This window comes from Sciurus vulgaris, assembly GCF_902686455.1.
Source record: "Sciurus vulgaris genome assembly, chromosome: 5".
Lineage (NCBI taxonomy): Eukaryota > Metazoa > Chordata > Mammalia > Rodentia > Sciuridae > Sciurus > Sciurus vulgaris.
In genome coordinates, this window is record NC_136465.1 from 147,671,849 (window position 1) to 147,689,185 (window position 17,337).

A 17,337-nucleotide genomic window follows, 5' to 3' on the forward strand; every position below is an offset into this window, starting at 1 on the left:
CTGTATATCTATGGTTTCTACTTCTCTATTGGTAGTCAGCCAGGGTATGATTTTTAGCCTCAAGACACATTTCAATTCCTTAGTTCAGCTTCCCTTTCCTTCATCTCTGAAGTAAACAGTGGTGGGTAGATTCCTTCTCAAGCTTTGAATTTCTCTGACCTCATCTTCTGCCTCATTTCTATTGTACTTTTCTCTTCTGCTGTGTGATTTCTGACTGTCTTTTTGGTTTCCTCTTTTGTTTGTAAAGCCTCCTATAATAACATTAGGTCCATATGGGTAATACAGGATAATTTTAAGTTCAGTCAGTTACTAACCATAAATACATGAGAAAACTGTCTTCACATCAGAATCCAGATTAGTGTTTGAAAATCCAGAATCTGGGAACCTTTGGAAACATCTTTAGAATATTGTCTACCTAGCTGCATTATCATTTGAATCTAAAGCATATTGTTTTCTCTAAAAACCATATGACATAATTCTTCAGATTTCCTATTAGGGGTGTTGCAAGGGCATTCATCATTCCCCCAAACAGAGGTAGTTCTAGAACTTTTAACTTCTTGCCTCAGACTTAAGAGTTCATTCACTTTGAGTCTACAAGTATAAAAAAGGAAGAGGTCACTAAAATTCTATTTTCAAGATAAATTCTACACTCTCACTTTCTTCTTGTGAGTCTCATTTAGAGTCTTCTTTAAGGTTTACTGTAACCCAAGATAGATCCTGAAATTCTGATTCAGCATAACACTGGAATTTCTGTTTTTTTATCATGACATGCCCTTGCTCAGTCTTATCTTTATTTTCCAGGTCCTAGTGCATTAATTGTCCAGCGGCTACAAATATCCATATGAAATAGTGACTACATTTATTGAAGCTTCTATTTATAGTTGGGTTACATTTGTAGACATTCATTTTTTAAATTTACTTAGAAGCCCATTCTTTCTTCTAGACTTCCAATATAAGTAGTACTTTCATTCCTTTACTGCCAAAAAACAATTTCTTCACCTACAGCAATCATATAAATCAAGTAGATGGTCCCCTATTCACTACCTTATTTCTGTCCTCCATTGCTATTTCAGTGGTTTAACCCCATAGAAGACCCTTTCCCCTGACATAACTAATGACTATTTTCCACTCTCTTCTATATTTTATACCTCTCTTTTGCAGGATAAAAAGTTACATAAATCTTATATGCAAATATTATGAAGGTCAAAATTTAAGACCATTATTTTATTTATTAGGTAAGATTTTGGTAGGTGTTAGGTTAGAGCTATTTAGAATGGATATAATTTGAAGTATTTGATTTTGGTGCTGGTAAGTCATTGAGTGGATTTGGGAAATAGATGGAAGGACCAGAAGTATGAAAATGGTATTGATATAAGTGATTTGTTTTAATTAGAGGCAGGAAGCTGTTTAATGTTTTCCTACTTTTACTTTTTTAAAGCATTCATTCATTTTAATTTCACTATGAATAGCTCTTGGAGATTCAAGATGGCGGACTAGAGGGTGGCTGCGTTTCGTGTTGCTACAGGACTCAGGACTCAAGAAGAGGAGATATAGAGAGACTTGGGACCAACTCAAAGCAGCCAGGGGAGTGTCTCCCATTGGGCAGGCGTCCCAGATGGGGCAGTAGTCCCCGAAAACAGGGAACTTTATGAAGTAGAGCTGCCGGCGAGACGTCCCTCCCCCCGCTGGAGCAGTGAACGCGGACAACTGGGAGCGCCGTAAAGGAGGCCGCTGGGCACAGCGCTTGGACTCGGCGCAACCCACCCGGGCTCTGGGAGGCTGCCCAAAGGAGAAGGTGCTTGGTGAGCTGTTTGGACTGAAAGCAACCACTCCTGACACAGGGGGCTGCCCAGAGGAGAAGGAGAAATACGGGCTCGGCACGTCACTTGGAATTGGAGCAGCTGCGCCAGGGCTCCGGGCGGCTATCCGGTGGAACAGCATGGTGAGTGGTTTGGTCCCAGAGCATCCGCTCCTGAACAAAGGGGGGTTGTCTGGAGAAGGAGGAGGAGCGCGGCGGGGTGCTTGGGCTCGAAGTGACTGCACCAGGCTACAGGTGGCAGTCGGGACAAGAAGGTGCACAGTGAGTTCCTGGGACTCGTGACGCACCAGATCTCTGGGTGACTGCCTGGCGGAGAAGGAGGTATGTGGTGGGTCACGTGGACTTAGAGCGACTGCAAGGAACACCAGGTGGCTGCCGGAGGAAAAGGCGTGTGGCGGGTCACTGGGACTCGAAGCAATTGTAAGGGGCTCCAGGTGTCTGCTTAGAGGAGGGGCCGCATAGCCAGGCGAAAAGTGCAGAGCAGGGTCCCAGGGCCTAGGCGGCTTCTTGGTGGAAGAGCCCCACAGACAAACTGAGGGGCAGAGCGAAGGCTCCAGGTCTGTAGGCAGCTTCTCTGAGGAGAGGCAGCCTAAGGAGAGTCATCTGCGAAGGGCGAGGCTTCCAGGCCCAGGAGGTAGGTCCGGGTCCCTGGGAACATTGCAGAAGAAGGCTGCCCAGCCCAGGCGGTAGTTGTGAATTGATCGGAACCTCTGGGAGGGAAACCGACCAGCGAGACCTCCCCACTGGGTGAGTCCTCCCTGTCGGGTGAGGTTCTCCCAAAAGGACTGTAAAATCAGAGACACAGACCCAAACTGGCCTTGCATCAGCCCACATCCTACTTCCCCTTTGGATGACCATTCATCAGCAAGTGAAGGTACCTCTGCCCACTAGCAGGGAATATACCCCACCGGAAGGCCACCTCCCCTAGGGAGTCAGCTTCCTTGTGGAGCCCCGCATTATCAACTTCCTCCAAGACTTCAGGCTACTAAAGGCTAAGAGGGGATATACTAGAAAGCTTCAGGGATATTATAAGACAATAGAGGAAATCTGCAATATCACAGCGGTCAACTGATACCTGAACAATATGAGAAAACAAGGAAAGAAAATGCTGCAAACAAATCTAGATGGTACATCAATGAAACCCAACGACAGCATGGCAGAAGAAATGACAGAAAGGGAGTTCAGAATGTACATAATTAAAATGATCAGGGAAGCAAATGACGAGATGCAAGAGCAAATGCAGGCACTGAATGATCGCACCAATCGACAGTTAAAAGAGCAAATACAGGAAGCAAAAGATCATTTCAATAAAGAGTTAGAGAGAGTGAAAAAAAACCAAACAGAAATCCTTGAAATGAAGGCAACAATAAACCAAATTAAGAACTCCATAGAAAGCATAACCAATAGAATAGAACACCTGGAAGACAGAACATCAGATATTGAAGATAAAATATTTAACCTTGAAAACAAAGTTGAACAAACAGAGACGATGGTAAGAAATCATGAACAGAATCTCCAAGAACTATGGGATATCATGAAAAGGCCAAATTTAAGAATTATTGGGATTGAGGAAGGCTTAGAGAAACAGACCAAAGGAATGAACAATCTATTCAATGAAATACTATCAGAAAATTTCCCAAATCTAAAGAATGAAATGGAAGATCAAGTACAAGAGGCTTATAGGACTCCAAATATACAAAAATACAACAGACCCACACCAAGGCACATTATAATGAAAATACCTAACATACAAAATAAAGACAGAGTTTTAAAGGCCGCAAGAGAGAGGAATCAAATTACATTCAGGGGGAAACCAATACGGATATCAGCAGATTTTTCAATCCAGACCCTAAAAGCTAGAAGGGCCTGGAACAACATTTTTCAAGCCCTGAAAGAAAATGGATGCCAACCAAGAATCTTATACCCAGCAAAACTTACCTTCAAATTTGATGTTGAAATAAAATCCTTCCACAATAAACAAAAGCTAAAACAATTTACAAAAAGAAAGCCAGCATTACAGAATATTCTCAGCAAAATATTCCACGAGGAAGAGATGAAAAACAAAGAAACAAATCAGCAATGGGAGGAACTATCCTAAAGGAATTGTCAAATAAAGGAAGAACCAAGTCGTCTCAAAATAAATAAATAAATATATAAAATGAACCAAATGACCGGGAATACTAATCATATCTCAATGATAACCCTGAATATTAATGGCCTGAATTCATCAATCAAAAGACATAGACTGGCGGATTGGATCAAAAAGAAAGATTCAACAATATGTTGCCTGCAAGAGACTCACCTCGTAGAAAGAGATAGCCATAGACTAAAGGTGAAAGGATGGGGGAAAACATACCATGCACATGGACTCAGCAAAAAAGCTGGGGTATCCATCCTCATTTCAGAAAATGTGGACTTCAAGTCAAAAATAGTCAGAAGGGATAAAGAAGGACATTACATACTGCTTAAGGGAACCATAAATCAGCAAGACATAACAATCATAAACATCTATGCCCCAAACAGTGGCTCATCCATGTATGTCAAACAAATCCTTCTCAATTTCAGAAACCAAATAGACCATAACACAATAATACTAGGTGATTTTAACACACCTCTCTCACCACTGGACAGATCTTCCAAACAAAAATTGAACAAAGAAACCATAGATCTCAATAACACAATCAATAATTTAGACTTAATGGACATTTATAGAATATACCATGCAACCAAGAGCGAATACACTTTCTTCTCAGCAGCACATGGATCCTTCTCTAAAATAGACCATATATTATGCCACAAAGCTAATGTAAGCAAATACAAGAAGATAGAGACACTACCTTGTATTCTATCAGATCATAATGGATTGAAGTTAGAAATAAATGAAAGAGTAAAAAACAGAAGCTACTCCAACACCTGGAGATTAAACAATATGCTATTACATGATGAATGGATAACAGAAGATATTAGGAAGGAAATTAAAAAATTCTTAGAGGTAAATGAGAACAAAGAAACATCATATCAAAATCTTTGGGACACTATGAAAGCAATACTTAGAGGAAAATTTATTTCATGGAGCGCATTCAATAAAAGAAGTAAAAATCAACAAATAAACAACCTAACACTACAGCTCAAAGCCCTAGAAAAAGAAGAACAGACCAACACCAAAAGTAGTAGAAGACAGGAAATAGTTAAACTCAGAGCTGAAATCAACGAAATTGAAACAAAAGAAACAATACAAAAAATTGACAAAATAAATAGTTGGTTCTTTGAAAACATAAACAAAATTGATAAACCCTTAGCCACTCTAACAAAGAGAAGACTAGAGAAAACCCAAATCACTAAAATTCGGAATGAACAAGGAAATATCACAACAGACACGACTGAAATACAAAACATAATTAGAAGCTATTTTGAAAATCTATATTCCAACAAAATAGAAAATTTCGAAGACATCAACAGGTTTCTAGAGACATATGAATTGCCTAAATTGAACGAGGAGGACATACACAATTTAAATAGAACAATTTCAAGTAATGAAGTAGAAGAGGTCATCAAAAGCCTACCAACAAAGAAAAGTCCAGGACCAGATGGGTTCTCAGCCGAGTTCTACAAAACCTTTAAAGAAGAGCTCATTCCAATACTTCTCAAAGTATTCCATGAAATAGAAGAGGAGGGTACCCTCCCAAACTCATTCTATGAAACCAATATTACCCTGATACCCAAGCCAGACAGAGACAAATTGTGGAAAGAAAATTTCAGACCGATATCATTAATGAACATTGACGCAAAAATTCTCAATAAAATTTTAGCAAATCACATACAAAAATATATTAAAAAGATAGTGCACCACGATCAAGTGGGTTTTATCCCAGGGATGCAAGGTTGGTTCAACATCCGGAAATCAATAAATGTCATTCACCATATCAATAGACTTAAAGTCAAGAATCACATGATTATTTCAATAGATGCAGAAAAAGCATTTGATAAAATACAGCACCCCTTCATGCTCAAAACACTAGAAAAAATAGGGATAGTGGGAACATTCCTTAACATTGTAAAGGCCATCTATGCTAAGCCCATGGCTAATATCATTCTAAACGGTGAAAAACTGAAAGCATTCCCCCTAAAAACTGGAACAAGACAGGGATGCCCTCTTTCACCACTCCTATTCAATATCGTTCTTGAGACTCTAGCCAGAGCAATTAGACAGACCAAGGAAATTAAAGGAATATGAATAGGAAAAGAAGAACTCAAGCTATCCCTATTTGCGGATGATATGATTATATACTTAGAGAAACCAGGAAATTCCACCAGAAAACTGTTAGAACTCATAAGTGAATTCAGTAAAGTGGCAGGTTACAAGATCAATGCTCATAAATCCAATGCATTTTTATACATAAGTGATGAATCCTCAGAAAGAGAAATTATGAAAACTACCCCATTCACGATAGCATCGAAAAAAATAAAATACTTGGGAATCAATTTCACAAAAGAGGTGAAAGACCTCTACAATGAGAACTACAGAACACTAAAGAAAGATATTAAAGAAAACCTTAGAAGATGGAAAGATTTCCCATGTTCTTGGATAGGCCGAATTAATATTGTCAAAATGGCCATACTACCAAAAGTGCTATACAGATTCAATGCAATCCCAATTAAAATCCCAATGATGTACCTTACAGAAATAGAGCAAGCAATCATGAAATTCATCTGGAAGAATAAGAAACCCAGAATAGCTAAAGCAATCCTTCGCAGGAAAAATGAAGCAGGGGGTATCGCAATACCCAAACTTCAACTTTATTACAAAGCAATAGTAACAAAGAAGGCATGGTACTGGTACCAAAATAGACAGGTAGATCAATGGTACAGAATAGAGGACATGGACACAAACCCAAATAAATACAACTTTCTAATACTAGACAAAGGCGCCAAAAATATGCAATGGAGAAAAGATAGCCTCTTCAACAAATGGTGCTGGGAGAATTGGAAATCCATATGCAACAGAATGAAACTAAACCCATATCTCTCACCCTGCACAAAACTCAACTCAAAATGGATTAAGGACCTCGGAATCAGACCAGAGACTCTGCAGATTATAGAAGAAAAAGTAGGTCCCGATCTTCAACATGTCGGCCTAGGACCAGACTTCCTCAACAGGACTCCCATAGCACAAGAAATAAAAGCAAGAATCAATAACTGGGATAGATTCAAACTAAAAAGCTTTCTCTCAGCAAAGGAAACTATCAGTAATGTGAAGAAAGAGCCTACAGAGTGGGAGAATATCTTTGCCAATCATACTTCAGATAGAGCACTAATCTCCAGAATCTATAAAGAACTCAAAAAACTCTACACCAACAATACAAATAATCCAATCGACAAATGGGCTAAGGAAATGAACAGACACTTCACAGAAGAAGATGTACAAGCAATCAATAAACATATGAAAAAATGTTCAACATCTCTAGTAATAAGAGAAATGCAAATCAAAACCACCCTAAGATTCCATCTCACCCCAATTAGAATGGCGATTATCAGAAATACAAGCAACAGGTGTTGGCGAGGATGTGGGGAGGAAGGTACTCTCATACATTGCTGGTGGGGCTGCAAATTAGTGCAGCCACTCTGGAAAGCAGTGTGGAGATTCCTTAGAAAACTTGGAATGGACCCTCCATTTGACCCAGCTCTCCCACTCCTTGGCCTATACCCAAAGGACTTAAAATCAGCATACTACAGAGATACAGCCACATCAATGTTCATAGCTGCTCAATTCACAATAGCCAGACTATGGAACCAACCTAGATGCCCTTCAATTGATGAGTGGATAAAGAAACTGTGGTATATATACACAATGGAATATTACTCAGCCATAAAGAATGACAAAATTATGGCATTTGCAGGCAAATGGATGAAATTGGAGAATATCATGCTAAGTGAGATAAGCCAATCTCAAAAAGCCAAAGGACGAATGATATCGCTAATAAGTGGAGGATGACACATAATGGGGGGGGAGGGAAGGGTTAATGTTAGGGTTAGAGTTAGGGTTAGGGAGGGGGGCAAGTATGGAGGAAGAAAGTACTGTATAGAGGGTAAAGAGGGGTGGGAGGGGTGGGGGAAGGGAAAAAATAACAGAATGAATCAAACAACATTACTGTATGTAAATTTATGATTACACAAATGGTATGCCTTTACGCCATGTACAAACAGAGAAACAACATGTATCCCATTTGTTTACAATAAAAAAAAATAAAAATAGCTCTTAACTGAGCATCTACTTTATGTAAGGCACTGTATTAGGTACTATGATACAACGCTAAGTAGAACAGATACCCACCATTTATTAAGTGCTTATTAGGTACCAGGCTAAATGGTTTTTCACGTCATTACAATGAATACTCATGAAATCATATGGGTCAAATAAAATTTGTTCTCCATCTTTCACAGAGGTTTTATGTGGCCATAATAAAGTGCTATTTTCTCATATGTCGTGAACCATGAAAATGTACTCCTCCCCTATAGCCTGGAAAACCCTGATGTCCATTTTCCACTTTATTTCTATGGTATAGCCACACCTCTATTACAGCACTCATGACACAGGATTCAATTATTGTTTTTCTATTTTCAAGTCATCACAGTAAACTTTTTGATAGCCCTATAATCTCTCCCTGTTACAGTGTAAGATAATGTAAGAAATTGGAGAAAATTCTTGACTTTGTATATAGAAATATAAAGATGAACTGGAATGTGTCAATAACCATATTGGCCTTTTTGTTGTAAGACTGAATTCCAGTCCCTTCTCACTTTATTCTATTACCTGATGGCATACACCAAAAATATTTTTCTCTACTCACTACATAATTATATTTTGGCTTCTTAGAAAATTTATCTGATAAAAACGAAATTTCAAAACAATTGATATAGACTTATTGCTACATATAGGTTTACATTTTAAAACATGAAGCAGTCTATTCCTTAGTTTGACACTAATGCTATTTTAAAACAAGAAAGATCATTTGATGCAGGTGACTTTGAAAATATCACCAAGAGAACTTTGTAATAAGTTTTTCTGTTATTATTTTTGAGCCATTGTTGATAAAAAGAAGATACACCTTTCACCTGAATTGCCAAGTCAATTTAAGTGAAACAAAAAATAAGAAGATTACAATGCAATCTAGCAAAGATTTTAGGAAAACCCAAATGGAGGCAGCCAGAATCATACAATTTGATTTGATAAAAGATTTTTAAAAGGATCATCATTATTTGAACTTCAAAATATGGCCCATTCATAGACTACTGAGGCAGAACTATCATTTACAATCATTTGGCATGAGGTTTACTCAAAATATATGTTTGCATTGTGTGTGTGTGTGTGTGTGTGTGTGTACATGTGGTGCTTGGTATTAAACCCAGTGCCTCATGCATGGTAAGTATACTATCGACCACTAAGCAGCAACTCTAGCTCCTTATGCTTAAATGTCATATGCTTAAAAACAACCAAAAATTTTCTCAATGTGAATGCAGAACATCAATTAATAATATTGCATAGTAGGGATCCAATAGGTGGTGATATTTTTCCAAATGCTTAATCATAGTTTTGACTAGAATCGAAAACACATACTTTCCAACTCTAAAATTAAAAAAAAAAAAAAAAAAATTAGCAACATCAAGATTATAAAGCTTCTTTGAACATTGGCCTCCTGTACTGGCTGCCTGATCAGATAGTGACAGACCTAGCCAGGTACAAGTCTTCTGATATTCTAGATTAGATAATATTATCTATAGTTATTTTAAAATATTACTATAAATTAACCCATTTTTGTTATCTCTGCTCAATTTTGTCTCATTTATTTAAAGATACTTCTTTTAAATCAATATGAACATATGTAAAAGCATCACACTGTATCCCAAAATTATATTTTTAAAATGACTATTTCAGATAAATAAAATTAGTATAATGAACATAAAGATCAGTTTTACTTACTACATGGAAGTATTTTACACTTAAATAGCACTGCTTTTTATAGCCAGTATTCACCAATTGTTCCCAAGTCAAATGCAATAATATACATGACGATGGTAATAAATGGTGATGTTATTTTGATTGAACAAATATTAAGTTAAAATATGGCAAGTTTTCCTAAAATTAGAAGTCCTAAAATAAATAGAGAATAATCTCAATCTGGCCATAAGTTTTAGAAATTTTAAGAAATACTGATCTCTGATAGGACTTTGTGAGGAAAAAGATTGACAGCACTGATTTTGGTTGCTTTTCCCCAGCTTACTGAAGGAATGTAGAGAAGGATAACAGGCCTCTATAGGCAATTGTGCTCAGCAGCGAATAGGATGGGTATGATAAAACCAGAGAGACAAATGGACAAAATCAACAAAAATGTTTGTTGAAATCAAAAGAAAAACAGACAACCTCCCTAACAAAGATTAATTTCTATATTATTGGAAGACAGTTTTGGTGGAAAAGAGGTGTTAGTATTTAAATAAAGGTTGTATAATGTGTGGGGATAGAAACAGGGCAGTGGTTCTATAGATGGTCATGTTTGGAAGTATTTTGCATCGTTTTAATTAAAAATAATTTCAATGACATAATATCTATTCAGTTAATAAAATATTCTGTTAATAAGAAGATATTTGGGTCAGGAAGAATGTACCTTCCTTGAGATTGCAAGAATGAAGTAGAAAAGACAGAGTATGCAGTTGCAAGTTATCATAAGTACAGAGAAGTAACCAATGCTGAGATAAAGAGGAACTAATGCTGTAAACAAAAGCTGAGATTATATAGAAAAGGGTATGAGAGATGGGTGACAGGAAATTCAGTCTATTTTCTAGAGAACATCTTGGGAAATCCTTTCCTGCTCTTTCCCTTGTGAGTATGCTCATGACCAGTATAAATGACTAATTGTGCATGAATCTACAGAGCCTCTTCATTGACAGTGTCGATGAGATAGCATGAACAAGGTAGCAGAATACCTAATTCACCAATTTTGAAATGTTTTTAGTTAGACGATAAAGATAAAATACTATGTTTTACATGACCCATGAATGCTATAAAATGCTATTTTGAACATTGGTGCGAGGAGGTAAGCTCTGGCATTTGGCCCAATAAAGACAAAAAGGATTTTTCAAATTGAGTGTGTGGCAGGATGACATTAAAGGAACTGGGAGACAGTCATGCCAGATACTAGAAATTTGACAATAGGAAAGTCATTTGAACCCATAGATATTCAACCTCATGTCTGAATTATTTCTTTCACTTTCCATTTATGTTACATTACTCTTCACAGCACCAAAACTTTGAAAATATCAGTTTCATGTTTCACTACATATAGTATATATGTATGTACACATGGTCCTTGATTTACAATGTAAATTTGCAATTTATCATGGGGTTTTATCTCCAGTAAATTCATAATAATTTGGAAAATATAATAAGTGAAAAAAATAATAAGTAAAAAATGAATTTCATACACCAAACCTACCATGTCTCATAGCTTAGCGACATAGTACACTGTAGACTATCAGTTGTTTTTCCTCATGATTACATGGCTGAATGGGAGCTGTCACTCACTGCCATATGCAAGAAAGTATCATACCATATATTGAGAGCCCAGGAAAAAATCAAAATTCAAAATTCAATGTCCAGTTTCTACTGAATGCATATTTCTGTCATACCATTCCAAAATGGAAAAATCATGAGTCAAACCATCATACGTTAGACAACACTTCTCTATATCTGTGAAATGTCACATATCCATTAAGATGGCTATAGTAAAAAAGAAAGAATAAGTTTTGATGAGGATGTAAAGAAATTGAAACCCCATACATTGATGGTAGAGATGTAAAATGGTGCATTTGCATTGAAGAATAATTTAACAGTCCTCAGAAAATTAAAGATAGCACCAGAAATTTCACTCCAAGATATATATCCAAGATAAATGAAAACATATGCAAACACTGAACAGGTACATGAATGTTCATAGCCACATTGCTAAAAATAATCCAAAGTGGAAATAACCTGAAAGCCTATTAACTAATGTACAAGAAAAATGTAGAATATATACAAAATGGACAAATATTGTGCTATAAAAAGGAATGAAATATTGGTACATATTACAACACAGATGAACTTTGAGATCATTATGCTAAATCAAAGAAGCCAGATACAAAGGCCAATATTCAGAAATATTTAGAGTAGATAAATATAATATTCAGGGTAGACAAATCCAGAGAGACAGAAAGTTCAGAGATTGCAAGGGGATAGGATGAAGAGGGAAATGAGAACTGACAGCTAACAATATTTGGTTTCTTTTGGTGTTTATGAAAATATTTTTACATCAGTGTAATTGTTACATAATTTTGTAAATAAACATAAAAGTCACTATATTATACTTATTTGTGTGCCAGGGATTTAAATCAGGGGCACTTAACTACTAAGCTACATTCCCAGACCTTTTTCAAAAGATATTTTGTTCAGAGACAGGATCTATCTAAGTTGCTTTAGGTCCTAACTAAATTGCTGAGGCTGGCTTTGAACTTGCAGTCCTCAAACTACAGGGATTATAGGTGTATGCCACCATGTCTGGCTCAATTATACATTTTAACAGGTGAATATGATTATTTAAATTATATCTTAATAATAATAAAAACATAATAATAATAAACTAAGGGTGGATTTTAAAGTTAATTACAAAGATAAAGTTTGTATGTACTAAGGAAAGTTATAAACTTCAGTTAGGGTGAAAAACAAATTTAAAATTATTTGAAATATTTGATAACTTTTACTGCATTAGAATAAGATGCAACATAAACTACATGTGAGTGAAAAATAATTCAAAAGTTGAAGAAGATATTTACAATTGATGAGATTTTCTGTTCATGATACAATGTAGCTTCCACATATCAGTAAGAATGAACAATAACCTTATTATAAACTGGTAAACACACTTTAACAGGAATTCTCAAAGATAATATACAAATTATCCATAAATGTATTTAATAATGGTTAATCACATTAGAAAAGGCTCATTCCTCCTTAGGAAATTAAGCTGAAAATCAAAAGCATCTACTACTGCTTATAGAGCAGTAGAATTAAATTATATAAAAAATAGAATTAAAAGGAACAGCAATCTCAAGTACCAGCAACAACAATGTATAGCACTGGCATCCTCCATATATTGCTGGTAGAAGTTCAAATTTGTACTGTTTCTTAGGAAAACTCATAGGACTGGTCTACTAAAGATGGGCATATGGGTACATTAGAACCTAATAATTCTTCTCCCATGTGTCGCCCATCAAGATTGATTATATATAATGGGGGTGGGGGAGTGGGGGGTGGGAGAAGAATGGAGAAACTTTAGATTACGTAGAAGGAAATGAGAGGGAGGAGAGGGGTATAAAAAATGGTGGAATGAGACAGACATCATGACCCTATGTACATGTATGATTACATGAATGTTATGAATCTACATCATGCACAACCATAGAAACGGAAAGATGTACCCCATTTGTGTACAATGAATCAAAATGCAGTCTGTAAAAGTAAAAAAATAATTAAAAAAGAACTAAAAAGAAGATGAACACCTATGTATGCCATAAACCATGAGAAGAATATGTACTTTGTTGCTCTTTTTTTAAAAAATTTATTTGTTCTCATTTGTTGTACATGACAGTAGAATGCATTTATACATTTTGATAGATCATACATAAATGGAGCGCAAGCTCTCATTTTTCTGATTATACATATTGTAGGATCTGTTGCTCTTTTAACTCACAATTCATCAACTAATATCACCTATACAATTGTTAATTTAAGTAGAAATACATGCAAAACTAACTATTGTATTAGAAATCATGATCCTTATTATGTTTAGGAAGAAATGAACATGAATTCATTACAAGAGGACACAAATAAGGACTTCTCAGATTCTGTCAATGTTTGCTGGTTTGAGTTAGAACAGGGTTACACCATCACTGAACCAATCTGTTATGATTTCTGCATTTTTCTCTGGGTTGTGTTTCAATGTAAGCATTTTTAAACATTTACTTCAATGAATAACATTAATATAATAAAATAGTGTGTGTGTTCTCATATATATGAATACCTCCAAACAAAATGATATTCATAAATTGTTTATGTATTATATTTAATATATTGTATTCATAGCTGACACATGCATTACACATGTACAATAAAGTAAATATAGAGTATATAAATACTAAAAATGATCTAGTTGGATGAAAGACAATTTTTAGCATTGCTTACCTCTGGATATTGCCTACCTCTGGATATTGGCCTACGATGATGAAGACAAGCAGAAACTCTCTGAAAAATTTAAATTTTGTTTTACTGAGATCACTCTTGTATTACATATATACTTTTAAATGAAAAATCATAAGCAACATTAAATACACTTTTTTCTCATTAATTTTTCCAAATTATAAGTTTAGATCATTTCAGTAGAATATAGCACCATTATTAAGGAAATGCACGATGGTAAAAATCAGTCACCTGAGTCAAGGCATTTTCAGGTAGTGAACAGTATTCAGCAACCAGTAAAGTAAAATCTTAGTAATAATTTCTATCTCAATCTTCTGTACCACCTCAAATCTGAAAACTTTAAAATTTCAGCAAGTTTTTAAGGTATGCATGACAGTGGAATTACATGGAAGCATTTCTCTCATAAATCTGTTTTAAAATTTTACAATTCCATATTTTATGATCCCATGTCAAATCTACGTGGCAGGCACTTTCTACATTCCATTCTTCTTGACAGCAATGATCCTTTATGCTTGTTTTCAAAAGTCAAATGTGACCACACCAGTAATTTCAAAACAGCGTTGTTTGTGAGATTCTAGTTATTTTTGTTTCTACTCAACATAGGTAATGCCTGTGCTTCAAGTGTTCCATGACTCTTCAGCAATTATGAGAATTTACCCAAAGAAAAGGATTCTTGTTTGTCAACTGATATATATTCAATCATGTTTCAGTTAGTTTTATCTAGAGCTCAACATAACAGTAATTTTTTGTCCTCATATGATGAGTAATTTTTTGTTTTAAGCCACTAAACTTTGGGGTGAATTGTATGCAAAACATAATCTAATTGAACTATTTGATTATAGCATATATCACCATCTAGGATTTTATTTTTTAATTCAAACCTAAGACAAACTTACTTAGTGAAAGAAGGAATATTTTGCTTCACCTAATTCTGAAATTCAGAGACACAGTTCTGTTTTTATGTGACTCAATATGCGTTTCAAATGCTACTGACTGGGACCTGATTTTTATCTTTTCTTAGTTTTGTACTCTGTCATCTGTACTCAATTTTACACTAAGTGTTTACCTGTCTTCAAGTGATTATACTTTTAGAATTCCTATGAAATTCTCCTTTACTTAGTTGACTTTGGGATGCACTAATTATTTTTAGTCTAGGTCACAAGATATAATCCTGAGCTGGTTACCAAACACACACACAGTTATTTTACTGGAGTAAACATGAGTAAATTCATGGTGTCAAGAACACCAAATATCCACTATATGAAATATTAGCTGACTTGCTAATGTTAAAATATATGAATGTCAGAATTTCAGTATCATTTTCTCCCAGAAATCTTCCTTAATCTCTAATATTAGGATGGGTATTAAAATTATATATTCATGTAATATTTTTGGTGTTTCTTTGTTTAAATAAACTTAGTTGATTTCTTGTTTGTCCTATAGACAGTAAAATTCATGAAAGTAGGTGTTATTTTTTTTCTTCACAATTATGACCTCAGGATCTAACAATGTTTGCCAAATAAATCTTTCTTCAGTGAAAGAACATAAATTTTACTGCTTCCAAATTTCAGTTTCTAGTGAACAAATCAAGGTTGATTTTAGGCTAATGCATTAGAATTTACATCTTGATTATTTTTATTATCTACAAAGATATAAATTTAGCTTGAAAATGTAAAGACCAGTTATCATGGAGAAAAAATTTTCATTGCTTCAAGTTCAAGATTGAGTTTGATAATTCATTTGAATGCTCAAATTTCTTACTTTCATCTGGCAGTGTTGATATTTTAACATTGTAATTACATATAATTTTGATATAGCTTAATGGTCAAGAAAAAGACAAGTATGCTACTAATACTTTGAAATTGTGGGGATTTCCTTTGTTATCTTGTACATGGTCAATTTTCATAGTGTTACTAGACATTAAGAAATATAGAGTCTCCCATTGTTTTAAGTAAAATTCTACTACTGGTAGTTATTTTGTGTGACTATTATATATCCTTATTATATTTTAGTTGCTTGAGCCCCATATCAGAAGAAGAAATTTGTTTAAATTTTTCTTTCCCATGGTGTATTTCTTCTTATTGCTGTCAATTTTACTTCTTTAAATTAATGCTACCTTTGCAATACCATTTGTAATTTCTAAATCTTTTAAGTAAAACTTCTATTCATATATATTATTTTGATTCTGAAACGTTTTGTCTAATAATAATGCTATTTAGTATGAATGGGCTCTTAAAATAGTGAAAATTTGGTCTGAATTAGACTTTTATCTTTGAAGGAAAGAAAAGAAAATACAAATTTCAGTAACAGAAAAATGTATGGGTATGCAGTGAGAGGGAAAGGAAACTGAGTATGAAAGAGTATCGACAGTACCTGTGAGAGAGTTCTGTCATGTGAAAAACCCATTATGGAGGTATTTAAAATACTCTATGCCATCTCCAATTGTTAGGCACTTTTATGTAAAATGAGAATACTTAACCAAGACCAAATATATTTGCTTTTCCTTTAATCTGGTCTTTGGAATTCAGCATGGACTGAATGTTTCTGTTACCCTAAAATTCACCTACTGAATCCCTATTTCACAGTGTGATGTTATTTGGACATGGAATCTTTGACGTTAGATTAGGTCATGAGGGTGGTGCTCTTAGGATGGAATTAATGTCCTTATGGAAGAGACACAAGATATCTCTTTCTAAGGTGCAGGCATCTGTCTGAAAATCGGAAAATGGGTCCTTACCAGATGCTGAAACTCAACAGGAAAACAATTGGACAGCACCTTGATCTTGAATTTTCCATTTTCCAGGAATGTCATAGGTAAGTGTGTGTGTAAGTCACCCAATCTATGATATTTTGTTACAGTAGCCAGACCTAAAGGAGCATTTTAATTCAATTATGACATATTGTGGTATTTAAGAAACATATACATGATGTTTTAAATAATATTTTGTGGTGATTAATGTCACTCCTCAAAACTTATGTAAATGTAAATAATATCATTTTTTTAATATTCTAAAATTGTTTTCATTTACAATTTTTTCCAATGTAGTCTATAAAATTTGAAGTCCTTGATTTCAGTTTATGCATTATTTTATTCCAGTGATTTTATCTAGGAATAAAATATGGTCAATCCTGCTTATATTTAACAGAATTTAAACACATGTAAAATTTTTAATGACTGAATAATACTCCATTGTGTATATATATGACAGTCTCTTTATCCATTCATCTGTTG